We start from the raw sequence: 23,231 nt of genomic DNA on the forward strand, positions 1-23,231 counted from the left end.
GTATATTGGATTAAAGGTTTTTATTTCTACACTATAAAATGGGGCAGAGAAGCCCATGCTGAGGGGAGAGCAGAGAAAGGCCATGTGGAGGAGAGGAGAGACAGCCAAGATGGTGGAGTGCTGAAGGAGAAGCCAGTTTGTGCAGAGTTTGTGCAGAGAGAATGAGATGGGGAACAGAGATGAATAAGGCTGATGAGGTAGAACCTTTGATTCTAGGAAACTCGGATAAGTCAGTGGCTTTGGGAGCCCTGAATGGAAAGGGAAGTGTTTTCCTACTGTGTGTATTATCTCGCCCGCTAGGTGCAAGCTAGGATTAAAGGTAATGGCCCACCAGTTCTTGGCTCTGTTGTTTCATTACCGTCTGTCCAAATCAAATGCAAACCTGCATGGGCCAGGCGGCTGTGATGGTGGCTGTGGCTACTGGCCTTACAGTAGTCAAATTCATAAAGACAGAATATAGAATGTTAAGAGAAAAAAAAAAGAATACTAGTAGCCAAGGATTAGTAGGGGAGGATTTAAAAAAAAAATAAAATGGGAACTACTTCCAAAAGCTATCTGACAGTATCAACTAAAGATGAATTTAAGTATATTTAGAGCCCAGCAATTCAACTCATTGTTACATGCCAAAGATAACTGAGTGCATTTGTCCACCAGAAGGCAGGTGCAAGAATGTTTATTTATAGTAGCACTATGCATGTGGCCACCAACATTCAAACATCCAATTGTGGTGTCATCATAGAATGAAATACTATATGGCAAAGGAAATGAACAAACTACTATACATACAACATGCACGAATCTCACAAACATGGAGCTGATTCCGTTATATATTCCATGGAGTGATTCCATTATAAAAAGGAGAAACTAATTTCTGCTACTAAAGGTCAGAATAATGGTTACTTTTGGGGAGGAGAGGGAGAAAGGACTAGGAGGAAGCACAAGTGTGGCTCCTGGGTGCTGGTTGTGACCTATTTTTTGACCTGGTTACATGGGTGTGTCCACTTTATGAAATTTCATTGAACTTTGCATGTATTATTTAGGCACTTATTCTGCACGTGTACCTCAATTTTAAAATTTGTTAAAATAATGAATCAGGAGTAATTAGGATTCTAGGGTCACCATAGAGTTTGAAATTAATCTTTACATAACTAACACTCAGAATCAATAAGGTGGGTAGTCTGGGGCCCCGCTGTGGGAAGGTGGAGACATTTTCTGCATACAGCATGCACCAGCTGTGTGACTATGTGGGAGCTAGTGGCAGACCACTAGCACTTTAAAAAAAATGTGCTTCAGGTTAAAAACCCTTTCATGTACATAGACTGACATGTACCTCCTCACAACCATTCTGAGAGTAGCAATTGCCACCATAGCACCCTTCCAGGTGAGAAAACTAGTTCTCAGAAAACCCAGGGAGTTAGGAAGGTGTCTCAGCTCATTAGTGATGGCTTTAGAAGCGAAGCCCTAAAGCTTGCATTGGCTCCTCCTTCCACTCTGCTGCTAGGTCTCTCTCTGTGCTGGCTACTCCCCTTCACTCACATGACATAGTACCTAGGCAGTGTGGTTCTGGTTATATTATTTACATAGTGCTATTATAGAGAGAGAATTTTATCATTTTTCTTGGTGCTTACTCTGTTTACCAATTAGATTTAAATTTTTATTGTTTTAATTTTTAATTCAGGGCTTTATTAGAATTTTAATAGATTAAAGAGTTACTTTTATTTAGGCTTTTACATTATAAAAGGAGTATAGTGACAGTAAGGGAAATGGAGAAATTAAGAAGTATATTATCTCACCATCTCAATCTAATTGCTATTAAATTATAGTATGCCTTCTTCTAGCTCCGCCCTCCTGTTCATTTCCTCCACTTTCTTCACTTAATACATATTGCAGAGTCTTTAGAACTAGAGTTTTAGAAATAACGCCTTTGTGTTAAGAGAGTAAAACATTATCAAAAACTTGCAAACTGAAAAAAATACGAGAAAAAAAACAAAGATTATCATCTTAATTGTGCAACTGAGCAAGAACCAGTACTAACGACTATGGTGTTTCTTTCTAGTGTTTTATCCCCCTATGTATACATAGTATTTATTTAGAAGTTAGAATCACACTGTATATACAAAATTGTATCTTGCTTTTTTTCCCCTTATCTATTCTTCTAGGCCACCAATATTCTTTGAAACCACAATTTGAATGACCACATCCCAGTTATTGGATAAAAATATTTAAAAGAAAAATTTCCTACACAACTTTTTAACCTTTAACAGTCTTTTCTAGTGTATATGCATGCATATATAAACATTATTTTTAACACAATTTCAAAGATTGGAAGTGTCTTAAGGGCAGGATGCACGTGAACTAAAGTATGGAATCTAGCCTTTCTTTAACCAAAATGACAACTCACCAAAGGTGTTGTCTCAAGTGGGGACTGCCCAGTGAAAGATTTGGATGTGGGTGGGTATCTATTAGTTATGGATTAAACAAACTGTGGAAAAGGGTATCCTGATATTTACTTATAAAGATTTAAAAAATCCTCAAATAGGCAAATAGTCTTTGGCTAATGATAGCAAATAATGATGTATGTTTGAATATACCTGAAATATCTTCAGTGTGTGTGTGTGTGTGTGCATGTGTACACACATACATACATGCATGCATCCACTGGTCTTCTTGCTAGAAATTTGTCCACTACCAAGTGTCTCTGTGGCATTCCCACGGTGCCCTTCTATTTTGGAGGTCCTGTTGCCAACATCGTTTCTGGGCAGCCACAGGCAACAGCAGAGCTCTGCTAGCTCCTGACTCACCCGCTCCACTGTAACTACTTTCGTAAGGCTCTGGGTCAAGGCCAGAGAGACTAGGAATTCCCTCTCGGTCCGTTCCAAAGACTGTCCAATATCCCCCCTCAAAGCTTTTCTTTATCGCAGGGCTATTAACAGGAGAAACAAACATTCTCTTTAGGGGAAAACCCTTAACCCTCTCACTCAGGAGGGCTTTTGTTCTCTTGGCCCCAAGAAAGTGAGAGAATATTAGTTTACCTTGGTCTCTCTCCCATAGTCTGAGCCATTCTTTCTCATCCCGGATTTTTAGAGCAACAGGTGCCCCGTAAATATAAATAGGTCAACTTGATCTGACCTCAAACAAACAAACAAACAAAACAGAACAAAAACAAGCTAAAACAAAGAGCCACAGTTTGTGCTGCAGTCAGCTGCAAGCTGCTTATGTGGGAAACTGAGGCATAGAGGGAGACAAAAATTGTGAAGTCAGTGACAGCACAATTTGCAAATGACAACCTCCTTGCCAGTTTCTGCTCCTTTAAACTCACCAGAATGAGGAGTTGGAAAGCAAAGATTCCGTTCCAGTGACCGGCTGTGTGTACTGTTATTTTTCAAACAGGTATGTTCACCAAATGATTGAGAGGATTAGGGTTTATCTTTATGGCTGTTTATTTTCATTCTGAATGAGGCAGACGAGTGCTCATGAGCATAAAGACCCCGGAGAATGTGCTGTGTACTCAGTCCCACGTTTACCAAGCTAGGGGTGTTCTAATATGTGGTGAGTATAGCAGCTAAATGTGTCTCGATCTAAAACTGCATTTTGTCAATGGCACCAGTGCAAATCAACAGAATTCATTAAACTCAAATATTATTTATGGCATTGTTAATATAAATAAGGTTGCTAGAACTGTTTACCCCTGTGACTGCACCTGTCTGTAAAAGTCACCTGGCATCTGATACCTCCTGAGATTATTCTGCACTTGCTGTATTGACCTAAGAATGAAGAGAAGAAACTTTAATTATGGGAATGAACCCTACTGGGAATGGGGAAAAGTCTGTGTGCCTTCAACTACCCATGGAATTTTTATTTCTTCCCCCAGTGCTCCCCTCCTCTTTGAACTCTCCTCACTCCCAATATTTATAAAACCCTGGGATCCATTATTTCCTTGGTGCAGACTAGAATTATGTGCTCTGCCAATATCCGCACAGCAGGGGAGGAAGGAGCGCTGGAGGAAAACACCAGAAATATTAATAACCAGTCTGACGGAAACAGAATAAACATGCTCCACAGAAATAATGTAGTAATACAAAGGAGAAGCCTATTCAATAGGGTTTAAAAGTCATACAGCCTAATTTAATTTACAAGGTATTAAGATCATTGCCCAAATAGCCACATGTCTCTATTATATATATCCTCAAATGAAAAAGAATAATAAATGGTTAGCTTTTTCTGGGTCAAATATTTCTGATTAAGCTCCTGCAGAGCTCTGCAACAAGTTATGATTTTTTTTTTTAAAAAAAGAAGCACAATAAATTTGGAGTTTGGTTGAGTTTAAAATCTGATTTTGGCCCTGGCTGGGTTGCTCAGTGGATAGAGCATCCTCCCAGCATGTGGACCTCCCGTGGTCAATCTCCAGTCAGGGCGCACATGAGAAGTGACCACCTGCTCCTCTTCTCTCACTCTCCCTCTTCTCTTTCTCTTCCCCTCTCCAGCCGATTGGTTCGAGCGTCAGCTGAGGATAGCTCGGTTGATTCAAGCATCGGCCCTAGACTGGGGTTGCCAGGTGGGTCCCAGTCAGGACACCTGTGGGAGTCTGTCTCTCTATCTCCCCTCTTCTGACTTGAATTTTTAAAAAAATCTTATTTTTAAGATTTATTTATACTTGGAGATGTTGTGTTATTATTTCTCTTTTCTGATTTCAAAGGGTACATACATACAGCCTTTTAGATTACAATTTAAATTTACATTGGAATTAGAGTTGTTTTGAGTAAATTTCAACTTAAACTAAAATTCACTTACTGGACAACCAGCTATCACCAGGCTCATTTGGTTTATCACCTCTCTCTGAAGATCTTCTCAATATTTTTCCACATAGACAAGTTTGCTCTTTTAGGTTGTCTTCACATAGCTCGTCTGGTTTCAGGATATTTAGCTTCAGTTCTTTTTGCTAAATTATTTCTAGTTAAATCATTATGCAAAAGGTAAAGGGGGTAAGCTTTGCTGTTTATTACTTTGGGTTTGTTATAGTCTCATTTAGCGGCTGCTGGAAGGAGCAGCAAAGTCCTTTAAAAAGAGCTATGGTTGTAAAAGGAATGGTCCTCACTTCCAGGGTTTGTGAGAGCAAAGGTACAGATGTATACTAGTGGGCCCAGCAGACTGTGTAGAAAGGTACCCATGCTGGAGTCACTGCAAAAAATCCAGTTCAAGGGATGACCCCCAAGGGAAGGGAGCCCTGAGTATTATCTGCTGGAGGGCAGAAGAAGCTGAGGAGTGAAGAGGTTCAAAGAATAGTCTAGTTAGTGAGATCATCTCCCACAGCAATCACTCAAGAATCTAGCAATGTGCCCCAGGAAAGAGCCAGCATTTGGGAAGGGCATTCAACAGCCAAAGGAGAGCTGCAAACAGTACCAGTTAAAGAACTCGATCTTTGCCCCTTTTCTTCTCATCCCTCTCCTTGCCTCCAGTCTTGGATGCGCCACAGGCAGAAACTGAGAATTGGAGGAAAGATGGAAATATTATTGGTACTAAATTGGACTGCACTTCTTAATATCTGAAAGAAGACTGTTCATTAATACCTGAAGATATTATGGAGCAGTGAGGCATGCCCCCAGGTGTCACCAGGAAGAAGGGAGATCTGTCAGGGTTTGACAGCACTGGTGGGAGAAAACAAAGCCAAATCCAACTCTTTCAATAGACCAAACAAGTAAATAGATCATTATAAAAGAGTGGCGTAAGCGTTGATACACAGACGCATATGAGTTGTCATGGGGAAAGCGTGGGGGCGCCTGAGTAAATCTCAGGGGAGTAGGGAAGGCTTCCCAGAATCAGTGAGTTCACATAGCAGGTAGGAGTTTGCCAGGTAAAAAGAGGGGAAATTGGAGGGGAAGGGCAGCTGGGTAGGTGCAAATTTCTAGAGGCAGGAGAAACAATGGCCTGTTTGGAAAATCACAATTCAGTACGTTCTGAGTTTAGCTTCTGATCAGGAAGCGGTGCAAAGTAATGAAATATATAGTAGTAATTACTTTAAATGTAACCTCGGAGTCTCTAGGAATCCATTAAGCAGCGTTTCTTTTAAGCAGGGAAGTCATATTGTGAAAGGCCACTCTAGCTGCTGGGTTCCGAGACAGCTGGAGTTGGCAGACCTGTGAAGGAGCTGCACCAGTAATCAAGCGGAGGGGTGTGGTAGTTCAAACTAGAACTAAGGTCATGGCAGGGAGGGTGGAGAGAAGGTGGCAGGTACCAGAGCTCTTCAGGAAGTATCATCTGAAAGACTTGGTGGTCGACTGAATGAGGGCGTAAGTAAAAGAAAGAATCAAGGATGGAAGCTCACGTGTTTCCAGCTTGGACAACCAGTCATTTACTCATTTAGTGATCCCTTTTTCTGGTACTTTAAAAAGGCCAAGCACTCTTAGGAGGAGTGTTGGATATAGATTTTGTAGTAACTGGCAAGATAATTGGATTGGATGGAAACTGAAAGACTGAGTGCAGACAGTTCTTTTTAATAATCTGTTGGTTGTGAGGGAAGGACAGAGAGGATAGTAAGTAGAGAGAAGTGAAATTTAATAACAAGCTTTAGTGTTATTTTTCTCTGTGTGACAGAGACAGAGAAAGAGTCAGAGAGAGGGACAGATAGGGACAGACAGACAGGAAGGGAGAGAGATGAGAAGCATCAATTGTTTGCTGCGGCACCTTAGTTCATTGATTGCTTTCTCATATGTGCCTTGATCTGGGGGCTCCAGCAGAGCGAGTGATCCCTTGCTCAAGCCAGCAACCTTGGGCTTCAGGCCAATGACCTTTGGGCTCAAGCTAGTGACCATGGGGTCATGTCTAAGATCCCATACTCAAGCCAGTGACCCCGTGCTCAAGCTGAATGAGCCCATGCTCAAGCTGGCAACCTTGGCATTTCTAACCTGGGTCCTCCGCATCCCAGTCCAACACTCTATTCACTGCGTTACCACCTGGTCAGGCGCTTTAGTATTTTTTTTTTTAAGATAAAAAAAAATGACCAAACTAGTGAGATCTGGCCTGAAGAAGGGGGTATCTGTTAACAGTAAGAGGAAAGTTATGAGGAATTAATCAAGCCATCTTAAAAAAATATGGAGCCTTTGTGTGTTTTGAATATTTTGGCTACTTTTGTTTAAAAGCCTAGATATTTCTGAAATACTTGAGTGGTCTTTCATTCAGATTCAAAGTGGGGCTATTGAATTTACTTTGAAATTATTTCCTTCTGTGTAACTAGAATGAAATAACATAAAGGGAGGGCTATCTGAACAGAACACACACACACACACACACACACACTCTCTCTCTCTCTCTCTCTCTCTCTCTCTCTCTGCTGTAGCCTGAGGCAGACAGGGAGCCTGATCACAGGAAGTTTGTCATGGACTTCCTGGTTGCTTCAACCTGAGGAAGTTTCTCAAGGTGTTACAGATTGATTTGTTGTCTTGATTAGTTGAAATGCTCACAACTACATAAACTGGGTATTTGAAAACAAGATATTATACAGTCTAGCTGAAAAAAAAAAAGACAAGGATCATAGCTATACAATATAAGAAAAATAAATCAATGTAGGGAGTACATTTAAGGCAGCAGCTTTGACCCTTGATTGCATGAAATGGCAAATAGCAAAAGTGAGCCACAAATGCCCAGACCAATTGTTTTTTCTGTTATTCTGTGTAGACCAACAGAACGGGGTCCACATTTTACACAACTGAACCTGAGAACTCTGGCTGCCCAGGCAGCATGATGGGATCAGGTCAAAACATTTTACATCAGTTCTCTGCAAATCCCCAGAATTGAATATACCCAAGAAAATATAAGCTTTATGTTTTTATGTGCACACAAACCCATACCCCCTATCTATTATTCAAATAAGCATTCTAAAGCCTTTTATGGGGGTATTTATGAGGTGGTGTGTGAATAAAAATTAAATATGCATGTGTTTTTGTTATATGGACCCTAAATTTAACCCTAATTTGTTTAACCTTCACTTACTGAGCCATGCTGTTGTCTTCTTCTCGTTTCTCATACTTAGATTCTGGATTGTGAACAGGTGGGGGACAATTTTCAATGTAAAACCTGTTTGCTTCTAAATCCTGTGGGGTTATCATGAGGGAAATAATTGCAGAAAAAAAAGAGAGAGAGAGAAGACAGTGGACTTGAGGCTTCGGATGTGACTGGCAGGTAAAACAAAGGAATCTAGAGGCAGATTGAATGGTCGGTGAATGTTCACGGGTGATGGCCGGCATCAACAAATGACAACATAAGTAAACTTCTTAGACATTACCTTGTGGAAGACTGAATTGGGATAGAATATATATTAATTTGATATTTAACTTTAAGTGCTCTATTTCTTTTCTTCTAGTGCATACACATATGTATGTACTGTAGCTTGTAATTTGATTTCTGAAAGCAACTGAGATACAACCAGGCAATCTCGCCTTTCCCTTTGTAATCTATGAATAACGTGGGTGGTGAATCATGCCTGGGGCTTTTAGAATGACTTCACCAAGTAACGACGTGTCAACTTCAACTTGGGTTTTTATGGTAGATTTTATGGCTAAGAGAAGAATAACTGTGTTTATTAAACTGACAGTGACTAGAATTATCACTGACTGTGTATCTTGAAATGCAAACACTGCTACCACTTCAACACATGTGTAGTTTGTCTATGATTCTTTTGTCTTGATATGATAAGTATATTTGTCTTATGATGTATTCAGGTTCTGGTACATCCAGAGGGTGTTATGCAGCATCCAGTCCAAGCATAATCTCACTCTAGGGCCACAGGACACCAGGCCAAAGTAGGATTTATCACAGGATCCACTCTGTTCTTGAATGTTCTCTTCAACCCACATATAAGAAGAGTAGAAAGGAAACAGACAGAAAAAGGGAAAAGGAAGAGGCTGATAATGTTTAGTCAGTGCAGCCAAATTTGTCCTCAGAGTCAGTGTAGTGACACCCACACACTGGATGGGCGCCTTGAATAAGAGTAAAACAAGACATTGTCTCTGTGTGTCTAGAAGGTTTGGAAACACCCAAAATAATAATCACATTTATTCAGTAGGCATCAAGGTGATAAAAATTCAAAGCAATTTGCTATTTTTGAGCAGAAATTACTTCCACTGTATACCTTCTTTTAGCAAGAGATGGGGTGAACAGAAGGAGCATTTGAAAAAGGAGACTAAGAAGCCGATGTTGTCAGGACACCTGGAAGCACCATCCAACGAGAAGTATAACCGGGCAGATCACAAGGGCTTTGTTAAGAGGAGCAGAGTTCTTGGCTAAGTGGCCTTGAGTCGTACTGCCTCCAGAGCAAGAGTATGCTCACAATGTGTTTGGTAACCACACAGATGGGGCACCCTGCTTCTTAAGATCTTCCTCCACTACAGAGAGCTGCCAGCCTGAGGTCTTGACCCTCTTCGGGCAAGCCATATTCAGTGACCAAGTGAGGCAGGAATGCACAGGCCTGGATATCTCGACCCAAATCTAGACAACTTTGACCGGTAGGACTTACTCCAGGATCCCTGCTGAGCGGGCCAAGGCTTTGCTACGTCTGCCTCATAGTTCACCTTCTGCTTCTACCCCGTCCTGTTTCCTCCCTCTTCCTTTCAGAGATTTGATCTCTAACAAATAGTTACCTCAAACTTTCTCAGCCTCTGCTACCAGAAAACCCAACCTGCAACAGCAATCGTATCTCAAATTGCTCTACTGAAGAGACACCCCTTAGGATGTCTCAACATTCAAGACACGTGTTGTTTGAAACACTTCTCCAACAGTACCTTTGGTCTGAATTCATGCTCACAAGTGAACCTTCTGCTATTTGATTTACATGTGATTTGCCTAAAAAGAAAGAATATGCTGGTCAGACCGTTGTAAGCATCTCGTTCACCTGACAGTTATGTTTTCTCATTATAGATGAGTTAAGTACACTTTGACTCAGTTTCTGCAAAGCTTAATAATAAGAATCTGTTTCTGGTACATGAGCTCATTGTTAGACTGCCCACAAAAGCAGTCTTCTGAGCCCATAAGGTCTGGGACCAAATCCTGACCATGGTGAGATCAATGTTATAGTAGTGGACATCTATTATTTTGTCTGTCCACCATTCCATCCTGAGGAACAATTCTACCTCTTCCATTTTGGGGGGGATTTTATTGGCTCTCAGTCATGACAACCACCACCATCAGTACCACCACTGCCACACAGGGGTAGGCCTGTGCCCCAAGCTCGACTGATGAAGTTCCCTGTACTGAAAATTTGAATCTCCAGTGAAGATGCACACGGGCAGAAGGTAGTTGCAGCTGAGTCATATCATGGCAGTGCTCAGGAGATCGTCCTTGAACTTCCGCTGCTGTATTTCCTAACACTGACCTAGTTCCTGTACTCCCAAGCCTGTGTGCTCAGCTCTTACTTCAATTTGTAAACAACTCCAGCACTCTTGCAATAAAAAAGCCTTTTATTTCCTCAAATTAGCCAATGTGTTAGTCAGGTCTAACTGGCAAAACTGACTTAAGTGTTTTGGACCAGATGCAGGGCATTATAAAAAGGTGAAAGAAGACAGCCCTGGACAGTTGTATCAGTGGATAGAGCGTCGGTCCAGCATGTGGATGTCCCAGGTTCGATTCCTGGTCAGAACACACAGGAGAGGCTATGATCTGCTTCTCCACCCCTCCTCTCCACCTCTCTCTCTCTCTCTTTCTCTCTCTCTCCCCTCCCACAGCCATGACCAAACTGGTTCAATTGCATTGGCCCTGGGCACTGAGAATGGCTCCGTGGAGCCTCCGCTTCAGGTGCTAAAAATAGCTCAGATGCAAGCATGGTCCCAGATGGGCAGAGCATTGGTTCCAGATAGGGGTTGCCAGGTAGATCCTGGTTAGGGTGCATGCAGGAGTCTGTCTCCCTATCTCCCCTCCTTTCACTTGGAAAAGATGAAGAAAAAAGGTGAAAGAAGACCTCTGAGACCAACCCGAACCTGGGAAACAGCCTGGAGATGAGCCATAGCGGGAGCTACTCTCACCCTTAGGCTGGAGGGACCAAGGGAGATGGTGTTCTCAGAGCCCAGGGGCCAGCGTTACCTGGACGAAGGTGGAAACAACCTCAGTAGACCTGTGTAGCTGAACTGGATCAATAAAGGAGTCCCAACTGCAGAGATGAAGCTGCTAGAGACAGAGCAGAAGGGAAGATATACCCTGGCTTTTCCCTTCCTGCTGCCCTGCAAATTCCCACCAGTGCCTCAGTAGTGGGAGCCTGTTGACTGGGAGCCTGGGAAATGAAATGTACCAGGTCAGCCCAATGGTGATCAACAGCCCAGGGCCAGCACTGTCAGAACTTGCTTCAGTCACTTTCTGTGAAAAACCTTAAAACGAGACTGCCATTTGAGGAATCGTCAGGGGAAGGCAGCCTATATTACTTACATAATCATTTCTACCATGAATTGCGCATCTTATTGGAATGGTAATTATATGAACCACGCACTGTGCCAGGATTTGTTCTTATAGCGCAGATCTATATACCCAATACAAACCAAATCAACCTCAGGGAAATGACATTAAGACGGGCTGATTTGAAATCACATCCATTCAAGACCCTTCACTTACTACCCAATAAATGGTGAATTTAACCTTCGTCTCTTAACAATTCCAAAATGAACAGACATGTGCCATATGAGTAAGGTAGAAAACCTACTTAATTAAGTTTTAAGGATTGGAGAATGAGGAACCAGTTGTCAAACTCTCACGGAGTCCATCTGTTTTCCGTATTTTATAGGAAAAAACAAAGCTGGATAAACAATCAATTTGCTAATAGTGTTTTTATTTTTTTTTATTTTATTTATTTATTTTTTTTACAAGGACAGAGAGAAAGTCAGAGAGAGGGATAGATAGGAACAGACAGATGGGAACGGAGAGAGATGAGAAGCATCAATCATCAGTTTTTCGTTGCAACACCTTAGATGTTCATTGATTGCTCTCTCACATGTGCCTTGACTGTGGGGCTACAGCAGACCGAGTAACCTCTTGCTCGAGCCAGCAACCTTGGGTCCAAGCTGGTGAGTTTTTTGCTCAAGCCAGATGAGCCTGTGCTCAAGCTGGCGACCTCGGGGTCTCAAACCCGGGTCCTCCGCACCCCAGTCTGATGCTCTATCCACTGCACCACCGCCTAGTCAGGCTAATAGTGTTTTTAAAAATGTGAATAGCCCTGTCCAGTTGGCTCAGTGGTAGAGCGTCAACCCAGTGTGTGGATGTCCCGAGTTCGATTCCCAGTCAGGGTACACAGGAGAAGCAACCATCTGTCTCTCTCTCCCTCTCCCACAGCCATGGCTTAATTGGTTCGGACTCCGAGGATGGCTCTGTGGCCTCCAACTCAGGCAATTAAAAAAAAAAGTCAGTTGCTAAGCAACAGAGCAAGGCCCCAGTGGGCAGAGCATGGCTCCCTAGTGGGCTTACTGGGTGAATCCCTGTGGGAGGGGGTACATGCAGGAGTCTGTCTCTCTGCCTGCTTTCCTCTCACTAAAAAAAAAAAAAAAAGTGAATTACTCTGTACAAATCCCTCCAGAAAAAGGAAATGAATTTGGAGTCCTGTTTCATTGTTTTACTTCTAATGCATATTTCCTTGTGTTTCCATGAAAAGAGGCTGTCTCATTATAGTGTACATGTTTACTTATTTTTGCAAATATCCAGCAGAATAATTATATCTTTTATGGAAAACATATTTTAGCAGGTGTTCCAAAGGAAGTTGCTTGCGATATTGTCTCCCTGGCATGGTGGCATAATAACTATATAATTTTAGATTGCTAAGGCTATAGATTTTCAATTTCATTCTTACTTATGGAAAATTACACAGGAAAACAGATACTTCAAAAAGAAAAACAAGCCTACGCACCACTTTGGATTTGTGGATAAAACAATTAGAGTAAATCATTTAATAGTAACAAGGATTTAAAATGTGCTCTAAGGAAAACTGGGTCAAATGCCAACTTTGTTTGATTTTAAGCTGTCTCTTGAAGTATAATTTAAGGGTATAATGGCATAACACCTAGACTCTACTGAGAACTAAATAAACATGATTTGTTACTGATAATTTATAAATGATAAGCTATAGTTTGGACACAATGATAAAAATGATCTAATAGCCAACCCAGCCAAAATGATAGTAATTTAGTTTAGTGTGCCTAAAATATTCCAACAATTGATAACCTTCATACAACACCTGATATCTGGTTTTACCAAAAAAAAAAAAAATCTGAGAAGAAATGAGTTCAAGTTGCAGAGACTTCAGCTCCTTCCAGTTTCCAAAACTAGGATTATAGAAAAGGGATAAATAAAGATTGACTTTACAATACATAGAATTTGGGCGCTTTTTTTCTTTTCTTTCTTTCTTTTTTTTTACAGAGAGAGGGGCAGATAGGGACAGACAGACAGGATGGGAGAGGGATGAGAAGCATCAATTTTTCGTTGTGGTACCTTAGTTGTTCATTGATTGCTTTCTCATATGTGCCTTGACCAGGGAGGAGCTCCAGCAGAGCAAGTGACCACTTGTTCAAGCCAGAAACCTTGGGCTCAGGCCAGTGACTTTGGGCTTCAAGTCAGCAACCTTTGGGCTCAAGCTAATGACCATGGGGTCATGTTTATGATCCTACGCTCAAGCTGGGGACCCCTTGCTCAAGCTGGTGAGCCTGTGTTCAAGCCGGATGAGGCCGTACTCAAGCTGAATGAGCCCACGCCCAACCCTGTAACCTGTAACCTCGGGTTTTGAACCTGGGTCCTTTGCATCCCAGTTCAACACTCTATCCACTGTTCCACCGCTTGGTCAGACAGGGCATTACTTGAAGGTTGTGGATATTTCTGTGCTGCAAATAAAAGTCAGGAAAGTTTGTGTATCTGAAAAATTCTTCAAGACCAAATTCAAAACCCAAAGTGAAAATATCTCAGTAGTTTATCAAGTCAGTCACAAATGTGCATTTTCCAAAGTAAGGGACTGCAAAAGAGTTTCAGGAAGGCAAAGATGCTGAGACATATTTCAATTCCTCCCTCCTATCTCTTTCAACATTGCTGTCATTTTTATCTATGGGGTGGGCAAAAGTAGGTTCATTATTATTCATGTGGAAAATAATATAATAATACAAAAATAAACTGTGTTTTGTGTACTCACAACTATGACCCTACTTTTGCCCACTCCCTGTATGTTATAATCACTTAATAAATTGTTACTATTGTTACCTCAATTATCTATTAGATCAACAAAGAATAAGAAAAACTAGACTATTTTACTTTCATTTCTTCTTTTCTTCCTGTAGATCTAAATTTCTGACTCATATAATTTTTTTCCCTCTGAAGAACATTTTTTCTTTTTAACATTTTAACTTTTTTTTTTTTTTTTTTGTTGAGTGGGTGATCTGGCAATGAATTCCCTCAGTTTTCATTTGGCCGAGAGAATCTTTGTTTCTTCTTTGCTCTTAAAGAATAATTTCACTGGTTATAGAATTCTAGACTGGTGTGTATGTTTTTTTCCTCAACACTTTTTTTTTTTTTAATAAATTTTTATTAATGGTAATGGGATGACATTAATAAATCAGGGTACATATATTCAAAGAAAACATGTCTAGGTTATTTTGTCATCAAATTATTTTGCAAACCCCTCGCCCAAAGTCAGATTGTCCTCCGTCACCCTCCATCTAGTTCTCTGTGCCCCTCCCCCTCCCCCTAACTCTCTCCCTCCCTCCCTCCCATGTCCTCCCTCCCCCCCCCCCTTGGTAACCACCACACTCTTGTCCATGTCTCTTAGTCTCATTTTTATGTTCCACCAATGTATGGAATCATGTAGTTCTTGTTTTTTTCTGATTTACTTATTTCACTCCTTATAATGTTATTAAGATCCCACCATTTTGCTGTAAATGATCCGATGTCATCATTTCTTATGGCTGAGTAGTATTCCATAGTGTATATGTGCCACATCTTCTTTATCCAGTCTTCTATTGAAGGGCTTTTTGGTTGTTTCCATGTCTTGGCCACTGTGAACAGTGCTGCAGTGAACATGGGGCTACATGTGTCTTCACGTATCAATGTTTCTGAGGTTTTGGGGTATATACCCAGTAGAGGGATTGCTGGGTCATAAGGTAGTTCTATTTGCAGTTTTTTGAGGAACCACCATACTTTCCTCCATAATGGTTGTACTACTTTACAGTCCCACCAACAGTGAATGAGGGTTCCTTTTTCTCCACAGCCTCTCCAACATTTGCTATTACCCGTCTTGTTGATAATAGCTAATCTAACAGGAGTGAGATGGTATCTCATTGTAGTTTTGATTTGCATTTCTCTAATAACTAATGAAGCTGAGCATCTTTTCATATATCTGTTGGCCATTTGTATCTCTTCCTGGGAGAAGTGTCTGTTCATGTCCTCTTCCCATTTTTTTATTGGATTGTTTGTTTGTTTGTTGTTGAGTTTTATGAGTTCTTTGTAAATTTTGGATATTAGGCCCTTAACTGAGCTGTCGTTTGAAAATATCAGTTCCCATATAGTTGGCTGTCTGTTTATTTTGATATCAGTTTCTCTTGCTGAGCAAAAACTTTTAATTCTGATGTAGTCCCATTCATTTATCTTTGCCTTCACTTCTCTTGCCATTGGAGTCAAGTTCATAAAATGTTCTTTAAAACCCAGGTCCATGATTTTAGTACCTATGTCTTCTTCTATGTACTTTATTGTTTCAGATCTTATATTTAGGTCTTTGATCCATTTTGAATTAATTTTAGTACACGGGGACAGGCTGTAGTCGAGTTTCATTCTTTTGCATGTGGCTTTCCAGTTTTCCCAACACCATTTGTTGAAGAGGCTTTCTTTTCTCCATTGTGTGTTGTTGGCCCCTTTATCAAAGATTATTTGACCATATATATGTGGTTTTATTTCTGGGCTTTCTATTCTGTTCCATTGGTCTGAGTGTCTATTTTTTTGCCAATACCATGCTGTTTTGATTATCGTGGCCCTATAATATAGTTTAAAGTCAGGTATTGTAATGCCCCCAGCTTCATTCTTTTTCCTTAGGATTGTTTTGGCTATTCGGGGTTTTTTATAGTTCCATATAAATCTGATGATTTTTTTGTTCCATTTCTTTAAAAAATCTCATAGGGATTTTGATGGGAATTGCATTAAATTTGTATATTGCTTTGGGTAATATGGCCATTTTGATTATATTTATTCTTCCTATCCAAGAACAAGGAATATTTTTCCATCTCATTGTATCTTTTTCGATTTCCCTTAACAATGCTTTGTAATTTTCATTATATAGGTCCTTTACGTTCTTTGTTATGTTTATTCCTAGGTATTTTATTTTTTTTATTGCAATCGTGAAGGGGATTATTTTTTTGAGTTTGTTTTCTAATATTTCATTGTTGGCATATAGAAAGGCTATGGACTTTTGTATGTTAATTTTGTATCCTGCGACCTTACTGTATTGGTTTATTGTTTCTAATAATCTTTTTGTGGAGTCCTTCGGGTTTTCGATGTGTAGGATCATATCATCTGCAAAAAGTGATAGCTTTACTTCTTCTTTTCCGATATGGATGCCTTTTATTTCTTTGTCTTGTCTGATTGCTCTGGCCAGAACTTCTAGCACCACGTTGAATAAGAGTGGAGAGAGTGGACAACCCTGTCTTGTTCCTGATTTAAGGTAGAAAGTCCTCAGTTTTATGCCATTTAATAGGATGTTGGCTGATGGTTTATCATATATGGCCTTTATCATGTTGAGATATTTTCCTTCTATACCCATTTTGTTGAGAGTCTTAAACATAAAATTGTGTTGTATTTTATCAAAAGCCTTTTCTGCATCTATTGATAAGATCATGTGGTTTTTGTTCTTTGTTTTGTTGATATGGTGTATTACGTTAACCATTTTGCGTATGTTGAACCATCCTTGAGATTCTGGGATGAATCCCACTTGATCATGATGTATTATTTTTTTAATATGTTGTTGTATTCGGTTTGCCAGTATTTTGTTTAGTATTTTAGCATCTGTATTCATTAGAGATATTGGTCTGTAGTTTTCTTTCTTTGTGCCATCCTTGCCAGGTTTTGGTATGAGGGTTATGTTGGCCTCATAAAATGTGTTTGGAAGTATTGCTTCTTCTTCAATTTTTTGGAAGACTTTGAGTAGAATAGGAACCAAGTCTTCTTTGAATGTTTGATAGAATTCACTAGTATAACCGTCTGGGCCTGGACTTTTATTTTTGGGGAGATTTTTAATAGTTTTTTCTATTTCCTCCCTGCTGATTGGTCTGTTTAGGCTTTCTGCTTCTTCATGACTCAGTCTAGGAAGGTTGTATTGTTCTAGGAATTTATCCATTTCTTCTAGATTGTTGTATTTGGTGGCATATAATTTTTCATAGTATTCTACAATAATTCTTTGTATATCTATGATGTCTGTGGTGATCTCTCCTCTTTCATTTTGGATTTTATTTATTTGAGTCCTGTGTCGTTTTTTCTTGGTGAGTCTTGCCAAGGGTTTGTCAATTTTGTTGATCTTTTCAAAGAACCAGCTCCTTGTTTTATTGATTTTTTCTATAGTTTTTCTGTTCTCTATTTCATTTATTTCTGCTCTGATTTTTATTATCTCCTTTCTTCGGCTGGTTTTGGGTTGTCTTTGTTCTTCTTTTTCTAGTTCCTTAAGGTGTGAAGTTAAGTGGTTTACTTCAGCTCTCTCTTGTTTGTTCATATAGGCCTGAAGTGATATGAACTTTCCTCTTATTACTGCTTTTGCTGCATCCCAGAGATTCTGATATGTCGTATTTTCATTTTCATTTCTCTGTATATATCTTTTGATTTCTGTGCTTATTTCTTCTTTGACCCATTCATTTTTTAGAAGTATGTTGTTTAGTTTCCACATTTTTGTGGGTTTTTCCCCCTCTTTTTTGCAGTTGAATTCTAGTTTCAAGGCTTTATGATCAGAAAATATGCTTGGTACAATTTCAATTTTTCTAAATTTGCTGATATTGTCTTTGTGGCCCAACATATGGTCAATTCTTGAGAATGTTCCATGTACACTAGAGAAAAATGTATACTCTGTCGCTTTGGGATGAAGTGTCCTGTAGATGTCTATCATATCCAGGTGTTCTAGTATTTCGTTTAAGGCCACTATATCTTTATTGATTCTCTGTTTGGATGACCGATCTAGAGCCGTCAGCGGTGTATTGAGGTCTCCAAGTATGATTGTATTTTTGTTAGTTTTTGTTTTAAGGTCAATAAGTAGCTGTCTTATATATTTTGGTGCTCCTTGGTTTGGTGCATATATATTAAGGATTGTTATGTCTTCTTGATTCAACTTCCCCTTAATCATTATGAAATGACCATTTTTGTCTCTGAGTACTTTTTCTGTCTTGTAGTCAGCATTATTAGATATGAGTATTGCTACGCCTGCTTTTTTTTGGGTGTTGTTTGCTTGGAGTATTGTTTTCCAGCCTTTCACTTTGAATTTGTTTTTATCCTTGTTGCTTAGATGTGTTTCTTGTAGGCAGCATATAGTTGGATTTTCTTTTTTAATCCATTCTGCTACTCTGTGTCTTTTTATTGGTAAGTTTAATCCATTTACATTTAGTGTAATTATTGACACTTGTGGGTTCCCTACTGCCATTTTATAAATTGCTTTCTGTTAGTTTTGTATCTAGTTTGATTCTTCTCTTTTGTTTTTCTATCATTTGTTTTTGTTTGTTTGTGTTTCATACTTCTTTCCTCTGTTGCTACCTTTTTTAAGTCAAGTGTTTTTGTGGTGGTTTTTTTAAGGGTGGTTACCATTAAGTAATGAAAAGGGTACCTACCATATTCATTGTAGTACCCTATCTTATAAGTATTTCTGCACTTCATCATCCTTTGCTACTGTTAATCTCCATCCTCTCCCCCCTTTTTTTCCTTTGTTGTCACAGTTTAAGTTTGGTTTTATTGTGTTCTTGGTGGAGCTGTTACTTGTGGTGTTGTTTTCTTTTGTTCTTTGAATCTGGTTGGAAAACCCCCTTTAGTATTTCCTGGAGTGGGGGCTTTCTGTTGATAAATTCTCTCATCTTTTCTGTATTTGTGAATGTTTTTATATCTCCTTCATACTTGAAGGATAGCTTTGATGGGTATAGTATTCTTGGCTGAAAGTTCCTCTCTTTCAGGGCTTTAAATATTGGGGTCCACTCTCTTCTAGCTTGTAGAGTTTCTGCTGAGAAATCTGATGATAATCTAATAGGCCTTCCTTTATATGTTGTACTCTTCTTTTCCCTGGCTGCCTTGAGAATTTTTTCTTTGTCATTGGTTTGTGTCATCTTTATTATGATGTGCCTTGGAGTGGGTTTGTTGGGGTTAAGAAAACTTGGTGTTCTGTTTGCTTCTTGAATTTGAGGCTTTAGTTCCTTCCACAGGCTTGGGAAGTTCTCATCTATTATTTGTTTGAGTATATTCTCCATTCCATTTTCTTTCTCTTCTCCCTCTGATATACCTATTATTCTTATGTTATTCTTTCTGATGGAGTCAGACAATTCCTGTAGGGCTTTCTCATTTTTTATTATTTTTGAGTCTCTTTCTTCTTCTCTCTGTTGTGCCTCAAGTTGTTTGTCTTCTATTTCACTAATCCTATCTTCAATCTGGGCTGTTCTGTTAGCTAAGCTTGTTACCTCGTTTTTCAGCTCGTGAATTGAGTTTTTCATTTCTGTTTGATTTGTTTTTATAGTTTCAATTTCCTTGGTAATATATTCTTTGTGCTCATTGAGTTGTTTTCTGATCTCCCTATATTGCCTTTCTGTGTTTTCTTGTATATCTCTGAGTATTTTTAAGATTTCTATTTTAAATTCTCTGTCATTTAGCTCCAAGGCTTCCAATATGTTAAGTCTTTTCTCCATAGATTTTTCCACATCTATTTGTGTTACCTCTCTTTCTTTTGTATCCATAATATTCGATTTCCTCTTTCTTTTTTTTTTTTTTTAAATTCCTTTTTTTTTTTTTTTAGAGAGGAGAGAGAGGGAGAGAGAGGAGAGAAAGATAGAGAGAGAAGGGAGGAGGAGCTGGAAGCATCAACTCCCATATGTGCCTTGACCAGGCAAGCCCAGGGTTTCGAACCGGCGACCTCAGCATTTCCAGGTCGACGCTTTATCCACTGCGCCACCACAGGTCAGGCTATTTCCTCTTTCTTATCGGCATCTGAGGGTGGTCTTATTGATAGCACGCAGGCGCACTCCCTCGCGGCTTGAATGAGCGTCGCTGCTGCGGTAGCTTCCTCCACACCCTCGTCTCTCAGATTCAAGTGATAACAGTCCTTTCGCTATCAGTTTGTGTGGAACTCCGGAATGCTCCGAGGATAAATTTTTCTGTTTCTAGTTGATAAATTTGTTGTGATTTAGGGGAGAGCTGTCGACGCGCTGCTCACGGCGCCATTTCCGTGACGTCACCCTCTTCCTCAACACTTTAAATAGTTCACGCCATACTTTCCTTGCAACATTTCTGACAAATCCACTGTAATTTTTATCTTTATTTATGTTAGGTTTAGGTTCAGGGCTTTTTTAAATCCAGACCCCCTTTAAAACTCAAGTTTCCCTGGTAGAGCGTCGGCCTGGCGTGCAGAGGTCCCGGGTTCAATTCCCGGCCAGGGCACACAGGAGAAGCGCCCATCTGCTTCTCCACCCCTCCCCCTCTCCTTCCTCTCTGTCTCTCTCTTCCCCTCCTGCAGCGAGGCTCCATTGGAGCAAAGATGGCCTGGGCGCTGGAGATGGCTCCTTGGCCTCTGCCCCAGGCGCTGGAGTGGCTCTGGTTGCGACGGAGCGACGCCCCAGAGGGGCAGAGCATCGCCCCCTGGTGGGCAGAGCATCGCCCCTGGTGGGCGTGCCGAGTGGATTCCAGTCGGGCGCATGTGGGAGTCTGTCTGACTGTCTCTCCCCGTTTACAGCTTCAGAAAAATACAAAAAAAACCCCCAAAACTCAAGTTTCCCTCACCCAACTTTCCACTAGGGCTCAAAACAGAACATTCTCATCCCCCACTGTGAGGCTATAGTTAATTTGTTTGCTATTCTCTCTGTTAATGGCTTCCTGGCCTTCACTTTGAAATGTAGCAAAAAGTTTATACCTTTGCAGAAGTGTCAGGGTGAGAAAGGAGGGGCAGGCCCTCTCTTCACTGAGAAGGAAGAAATGAAAAGAATACAAAGGAAAGGAGCCAGCAGGGGTAACCAAGTCAGCCAGTGATAAATCATTGATATCCCATAGTTACAATACAAAGCAAAAATAGTAGGATCTGTATGTAACTATGGCCAGTAATCTGGAAACCCCTTCCCCCCTTGCTGACCCCACTGAAACTTTCCTTCCCCTCTCCTTGAGTCCTAGGAAACCTTAAACAAAGAAATCACACGCCCATTGCTTAGATACTGTAAATGTATATAACCTGTAAGAAAATCAACTGTGGGGAGCCTGTGTTTTGGAGCTACAATCCTCATGTGCTCCACCAGCTTTAATAAATTCTCTCTCCTTTATTGAGTAAGTTATCTAAGTGTCCATCCTCCTTCGGTTGCTTCCTGCTACAAGTGAAATTTTATATTGGAAAGGGACCTGACAATTAGGGGAGTTTAAATCACAATAGTTGTTTGTAAAAGCCTCACCACAGGCTCAGAGACACTGTCTTCCTGTCTTCTGTAGATCAGCCCCAAGTGGGGACTGGCCTGCTTGAAGCCCCACCCAGGACCTTTGAACCATCCTAGGCCTTCTTTACACAGTTGAACTGGGAGATAAACAATTTGGAGAAGCTGTGGTGCCACTCTAACCCACAAGTCAGTCACAAATGTGCATTTGTACCTATAGAGGCAGTGAGGTCAAGCCACTTTTTTCCAAGACCCCTGACTAACCTATGTAAACCCTGCTCCATCCCTCCCTGGCCACAGAGGCGGCTTCGTCTGTCTTGGCTAGCCTGCACCCAGGCTTTAAAACTACATTTTCCTTTTGGAATATATCAGCTTTGTGTTTTCAATTTGGCTCGCCCTAGTACCCACCTATAGAAGCAGGAAGGGGTTTAGCTTGTCAGCTATCTCATACGGGATAAGGCAATCCAGCTGGAGTTCTCTCCAGGTCTGACCTAGTTGGGAGTTTATACAGACCTGCCAGTTGCCAAGGGAGACTGACAATAGGCTTTCTCCACTCCCCAGTGGACCAGCCCCCCAGTTTCAACTTTTCAGTTTATAAGGAAGGTCTATTTCCCCCCTTTGGCTTTGAACATTTTTGGTTTTCTGCACATTGAATATGATATGCCTAGGAGATTTTTTTTATATTTATTCTGCATGATGTTCTCTGAGCTTTCTAGATTTGAAGTTTTGTGTCTGTCATTAATTTTGGAAACTTTTCAGCCATTTATCATTTCAATACTCCATCTCCATTTTCTCTTTCTTTTCCTTCTGATATTCCAATTATGCATGTTACATGTTTTGAAATTGTCCCACAGTTCTTCCTTCCCTTTCCATCACAATTTGCAAAGTTCTATTACCATATCATCAAACTTAATGATTATTTCCTTTGCTGTATCTAGTCTGCTGATATGAGCACATCAAAGGCATTCTTCGTTTGTGGTCCAATGTTTTCATTTCTAGAATTTCCTTTTGATTCTTTCTTCAAATGCCCATCTCTCTGCATACATTACTCAGCTGTTAGTGTGTATTGCCTACATTTCCCATTAAAGCCCTTAACGTATTGGGCATAGTTATTATATATTCCCAATCCAATCATCCCAAAATATGCGTCCTATCTGACTCTGGTTCTGATATGTCTGGTTGCTTTGTCTCTTCCGGCTCTGTTTTTGCTTTGTTTTCCCCCCTTGCCTTTTAACACGCCTTGTAGTTTGTCGTTGTTGTTGTTGTTAAAAGCTGGATAGGATAAATCAACAGAAACTGAGATAAACAGACCTTTAGTGTGAGATTTTATATTGATCTGGCTAGGAGTTGGGCTGTGCTTAGTACTTGCTGTAGCTATAGGTTTCAAATTCCTCAGCTGTCCTTTTTTTTTGTCTTTCCTGTTGTCTTGGAATTTCCCTAATAATCTCTTCTAAATAGAGTCTGAACCTTGCAGCTCTGTCAGCTGTAATCCGCTTTGATTTTAAGATATGGGGGAGGGGAAGTATTCTATAATCTTATAATTGAATCTCAGTCTTTTAGTGGGCCCAAGTCCCGGGGCGACAAACCTCACAAGTGTTTTTTAGCCACTATTTCCCCCACACACACCTTAGGTGAGACAGGAATGCTAGGAGGTGC

The sequence above is a fragment of the Saccopteryx bilineata genome, chromosome 10 (assembly GCF_036850765.1).
Source record: "Saccopteryx bilineata isolate mSacBil1 chromosome 10, mSacBil1_pri_phased_curated, whole genome shotgun sequence".
Classification (NCBI taxonomy): domain Eukaryota; kingdom Metazoa; phylum Chordata; class Mammalia; order Chiroptera; family Emballonuridae; genus Saccopteryx; species Saccopteryx bilineata.